The sequence below is a fragment of the Poecilia formosa genome, unplaced genomic scaffold, assembly GCF_000485575.1.
Source record: "Poecilia formosa unplaced genomic scaffold, Poecilia_formosa-5.1.2 Scaffold870, whole genome shotgun sequence".
Lineage (NCBI taxonomy): Eukaryota > Metazoa > Chordata > Actinopteri > Cyprinodontiformes > Poeciliidae > Poecilia > Poecilia formosa.
This window is the reverse complement of record NW_006800809.1, coordinates 66,555-71,564: the sequence shown is the minus strand read 5'-3', so window position 1 is coordinate 71,564 and position 5,010 is coordinate 66,555. Positions and strand designations below refer to the sequence as shown.

The window sequence follows — 5,010 nt, the reverse complement described above, 5'->3', positions numbered from 1 at the left end:
TTGAAAGTTAGACAGCTAAAGCGTTTCATACATACCCAAAGTAATAATGAAAGATTAATATTTTAGAAATTGGTATGTTTTCATTTACATTGATGTTATCTCATTTACCTTTGAGATCTAAAACATATTATGGAATTTCAATAGTTAATATATATGTATATAATCTTTGAAGCTGTTCTTAATGCAGGATTTGCTTTACCTTGTCATATAGCACATAAAAAGCAAAGGCAGTTGTAATGGTACTTCCATTTGGAACAAGGTTCGATTCCTTGAGCTGCCATATTATTTTGTGCTGACAATTGAAGGTAAAAGAAACCTTTTATTCTTTAATTCTTTTTCTGAAGTTTTTACAAATGTATTTTTTTAGTTTTCTTCAATTTAAATATAGTATTTAAATAGAAAAATGTCAGATTTTAGCTTTATTTAGTTTGTTGACATTCTAAAGACTGACAGACCTTTAAAGGTCCTCACATATTTTAATATTAAAAAAGAAATGTCTTTGGAACTTTTGTTTTGGGGATTGTTGTCTGTTGCTTTCTTAATTTGGTCCACTAGATGGAGCCAGGAGACCCAAATTACCTGGAGGATTGGCTTTACTCCTGCACCTTTAGACACCTGTAACTTCTTTACTCCCATCAGTGTTCAGTATAACAGGATCAGTCTACCAGCACTTCAATGCCTCAGTACTAACCTATCTAGGTAGTTTTAGCCACTCTGAGCTTTTCTGTGAGGTCACGTAGCAAATCTGGAAGTTTGGCAGGTTCTCCTGTGAAATCCCCCTGTGGTTCCCTGGGCCATTCCCTTTGTGTAACCACAGCACCTCAGCTTCCAATCCAGTAAGCTACCCAGTTTTGTCATCAGATTTCCAGTATGGCGTACATAACTCACCTTTCCTTTCATCTCTCCCTAGTGTCCTGGCAAGCCTGGTTTGCAGACCAGTACTGAAGAACCCCTCTTTCATTTGTTTCACCACTTTAACTTGTACAATAATTCACCTTTTTCTGATCTCTAAGTTACCCTTGTTTCTTTCTTTATCTTAGTGTGATGGCAAGCCACACAGGGTAAGATCCACACCTCATTATAAGTTGGCTTTAATTTTAGTTTTTTTTTTTAGTTAAATTATTCTTTATATTTTCTTCCACCTTAAAATGTTTATATGGAGTGTACAAATATTAATGCAAGGTTGAAATTTAATTATGTACTATTAATCTTTTCTTTGTTTCAGTTACCTTGGTGTTTTGCTCCCCTCTCTGGTGGATAAAAAGGCATGGCAAACGGCTGAGGTTCCTGAAGTACTGCTTATGGCCTCATTTTACTGAACCACCTGTGTCATCCTGGGGGTGGAGGGGGGCTTTTTGGGTTTATTTCATTGTTTTTGCTAGTTGTCAGGTGGCAGCCATTTTTATTTCCCCTATTCTGTCCACATGGTTTAGCTAAACCAGTATTTAAATCCCCTTATGTGTCATTTCAGTTAGGTCAGTTTTGTTGTGTCAGTTTGTTCAGAAGCTATAATATTTTTTGTAACATTTAAGTTCTAGAATGTTTGTATGTGATCCTTTTATTTGAGGAATCTTTGTTACCTTTTGGGTGTGCCCTTTTAGCAGCCGGCTTGGAACCTACCAAAGAGGAGGCCCGCCTCAAACCGAACTCTTTTATAGGAAGGGACATTTTTTTGCTGGACTTTGATTGGCTGGGCAGTTAATTGAGAAGGTGGGGACAACAGTATATAAGGAGACTGCTGGCTGAGCCATGAAGAAGAGGGAGAAAGCTTGAGAGTCTGAAGCAGAGATTGAAAGCTAGGAGACTGTTGGAAAGGATGTCATTTTATCTTTTCTGTGAGCTATTCTGTGATGAAGGAGACCTAATAAACCACCTTTTTTATGCTACAGCCAACTTTGAGGAGTTTTTCCTTCCACACCACACCTCTCAGTGTAATACAGTTATATCTTGAGTCCAGTAATTTCTGTTGACCTCTTTTATTGGCATGTCTGTTAAATTATGTTAACCTTTTTTCTTGCTTTTTTTATTTTTTGTAAATAAAACCCCCACCTTTTTTTAATTCAACACCTGTGTTCTGCACTTTGTACTCTCTGGTCCCAGACTCTCAGTCAGACATTTAGCCTCCAATTTTACAATATTTCTAAACATTAGTTTCTGACATAACTTTAAATTTAAAAATCCTTACATGAGTCAAATCCTTACATGAGTCAGTTTTGTAATATTCGGTTTTTATTGTGGTAAATTTTAGAGCAGTTCAAAAATGTCAGTTGCGCAAAGAAACATTCCAGCAAGAATCTGTGGTAAAATTATAGAAAAGGCAACTTTTTAAATGTAGCATTCCAAAACTGTTTATATAATTAAACCTCTCCTGGAAATCATCAGTAAAAAAAATATTTATATGATGTGGGATTTATGGTTGTACTCTCAAACACACTGAAATCCAATAGTGTTGATGTAGAGCAGGGGTGTCAAACTCCAGTCCTCGAGGGCCGCTGTCCTGCAGTTTTTAGATGTACCACAGGTACAAAACACTGGAATGAAATGGCTTAATTACCTCCTCCTTGTGTAGGTAAGTTCACCAGAGTCCTGCTAATGACCTAATTATTCTATTCAGGTGTGGTGCAGCAGAGGCACATCTAAAAGTTGCAGGACAGCGGCCCTCGAGGACTGGAGTTTGACACCTGTGATGTAGAGCATAAAATAGAAAAAAGGCCACAGGATATCGGCATTTTTGCATAGCTCAATGTTTTAATATCATGTTCAGAAGAATTTTACAAACATCTAATAAGTTTGGATTCAGTCACTGAAAACCTGCATCCATGGAGCAATAAAATTACTAGCATTAAATGAACTCCATCTGCAATGCAGTAACAGAATGAATTTCACAATTCTACAATTTTGATGAAATATTTGTGAAGGTGCTATGACATTTTAGGGACTGGTTGTTCTTCTAAACCATTAAAAATAAAGCAATACATATCTTGGAGACACAGCTGACTTCCAATTTATAAAGATATACAGAAAAAGAGGACAAAAATAAAACATGATTCCACTTCAACTCATCTTCAACCAGAGTTTTTTTTAAATAAGGCTCTCATCTCTTCTCTCCATGAAACTGGCCCTCAAGAAGTCAATGTGAAAGAGAGATAAGTTAGTTGACTTCAAAATAAAAGCATAACAAAGAACATTTATTTCAAAGTTTTCTTTGAAAATGTAGAAATGTATTTCAAAATACTTAGACTATTTCTAGTCTCTAAGTATGTGCTTAACGTTAGTGACGTGCATGTTTTACAGTACCACTCCATATAAAATTTTTTATGAAACATATTGATGCATTTAAAATCAACATTCATTAAAGAAATTATTGAAATTAACTTTTAGGTACCTTTCTTTACAAACATCCTCATTTAATTGTTAATTAATTTTTAATTGTAAAAGAATTATTGTAGTTAATTTCTTGAAAACACAAAGTCATTTTTAATTGGTTGAGGTTTTTGTGAGGTCATCAGTTTACCAATAAAAAAATTCTGTACAGTAAAGGTCCCTGAAAAATGTAGTGTAAATTGGATGGTCTAGAACTAGAATGAGATATAGCTAATGGAATAGCCAAGAAGTGCAGTGGATTGAAATTACACTTTAATCCTATTGGGCTCTTTACAGGTTGATAAAAGTAAAGCATAAAAAAATTGTAGCGTCAATCCCATGATCCATGCATGATTTAGAAATGACCGTATGATGCATTTGATAGGCTTCTTTTATGTTTAAGGTTTTGGGAGAATATATGTTTATCTGAACAGCTGGATTATGTATTGTCTCATAACTTATGTTCAGATTTGCTGCATTGTCGCAATCTGGGACAGTCCCTGGCTGCAGTCCCTCGGAACATCTCGAGGGACTGCCATTTGGCCACGCCCCAACGGGTCGGCCAGCATTGACAGAGTCCATTATTATGTAAATCTATGTCAGTTGGCAGATGATTTTATTCCACATGAATACTACAGTAAAAGTAATACATACAGCAGAAAAAACAGGTGACTTCCTGTCGGAAGGCTAAGGTTATGTCATCTTAGCCCCCCTAGGATGACACCACCCCCATATGATGAGGGGTGGTCTCTAGTCAGACATAGGTAGTCTTATGCAGCTGTGACCTTCTATTTTGAAGTTATGACATGTAGATGTTTCATGGTGAATAGTCAAAGTTTGGGACTTAGCCACACCCACATACTTTGACATAGCTCATGGAATAACCTAGGGGGGGAGTGGAGTCAAAAATTACAATTAAATCCTGTTGGGCTCTTTAGAAGTCAACAAAGGTCATATGTTTCCAGTTTCGTGCCAATCGTAAGGTTCATGTGTGATTTCCAGACAATCGTATGCATATGGCAAGAGACTGCCATTTTGCCCGGGCAACAAGGGTCAGTGGGCATTGACAAAGTCCATTATCATGTAATTCCATGTTCAGTTGGCAGTTAATTTTATTCCACTTGAATACTAAAGTAAAAGTAAGATATACAGCAGAAAAAACAGGTAACTTCCTGTCGGAAGTGGGCGGGACTAAGGTGATGTCATCAACTCACCATGTCATTGTGATGAGGGCTGCTCTATAATGAGACATAAAGTCTGATGCAGCTGTGACCTGGCATTTGGAAGTTATCTCACATTCATGTTTCATGGTGAATAGTCAAAGTTTGGGACTTAGCCATGCCCACATGCTTTGACATACAAAAATTCCTTTGATAACTTCTGACCTTTAATGTCTCAACTCTCTGCTGACTGAGTTTGAAGTCTGTATCTCGAAAGCTATAGGAGGAGATAGATCAGATGCGACGTCTATGACAAAGAGGAAATGGTGGATTTTGATCCAAAATGGCCGACTTCCTGTTGGGTTTGCACCATGGCTCCAAGAGACTTTTTTGTAGGTCCTGACATGATACACATGTGTACCAAGTTTCATAATTCTAGGTTAAAGCATGGCTTGGGGCTGATCATGTTTTGGTGAAAAGTGTCATT

General features: G+C 36.8%; 1 long non-coding RNA gene across 1 annotated transcript in view; it reads left to right on the top strand.

The window, feature by feature from the left end:
- Positions 1 to 4,523: 4,523 nt before the first annotated feature.
- LOC107834963 (uncharacterized) overlaps positions 4,524 to 5,010 on the top strand; it is a 5,141-nt gene continuing 4,654 nt past the window's right edge. The window contains exon 1 of the long non-coding RNA XR_001660793.1: positions 4,524 to 4,962. This is a non-coding gene — a long non-coding RNA (uncharacterized LOC107834963). The remainder of the gene's footprint in view (positions 4,963 to 5,010) is intronic.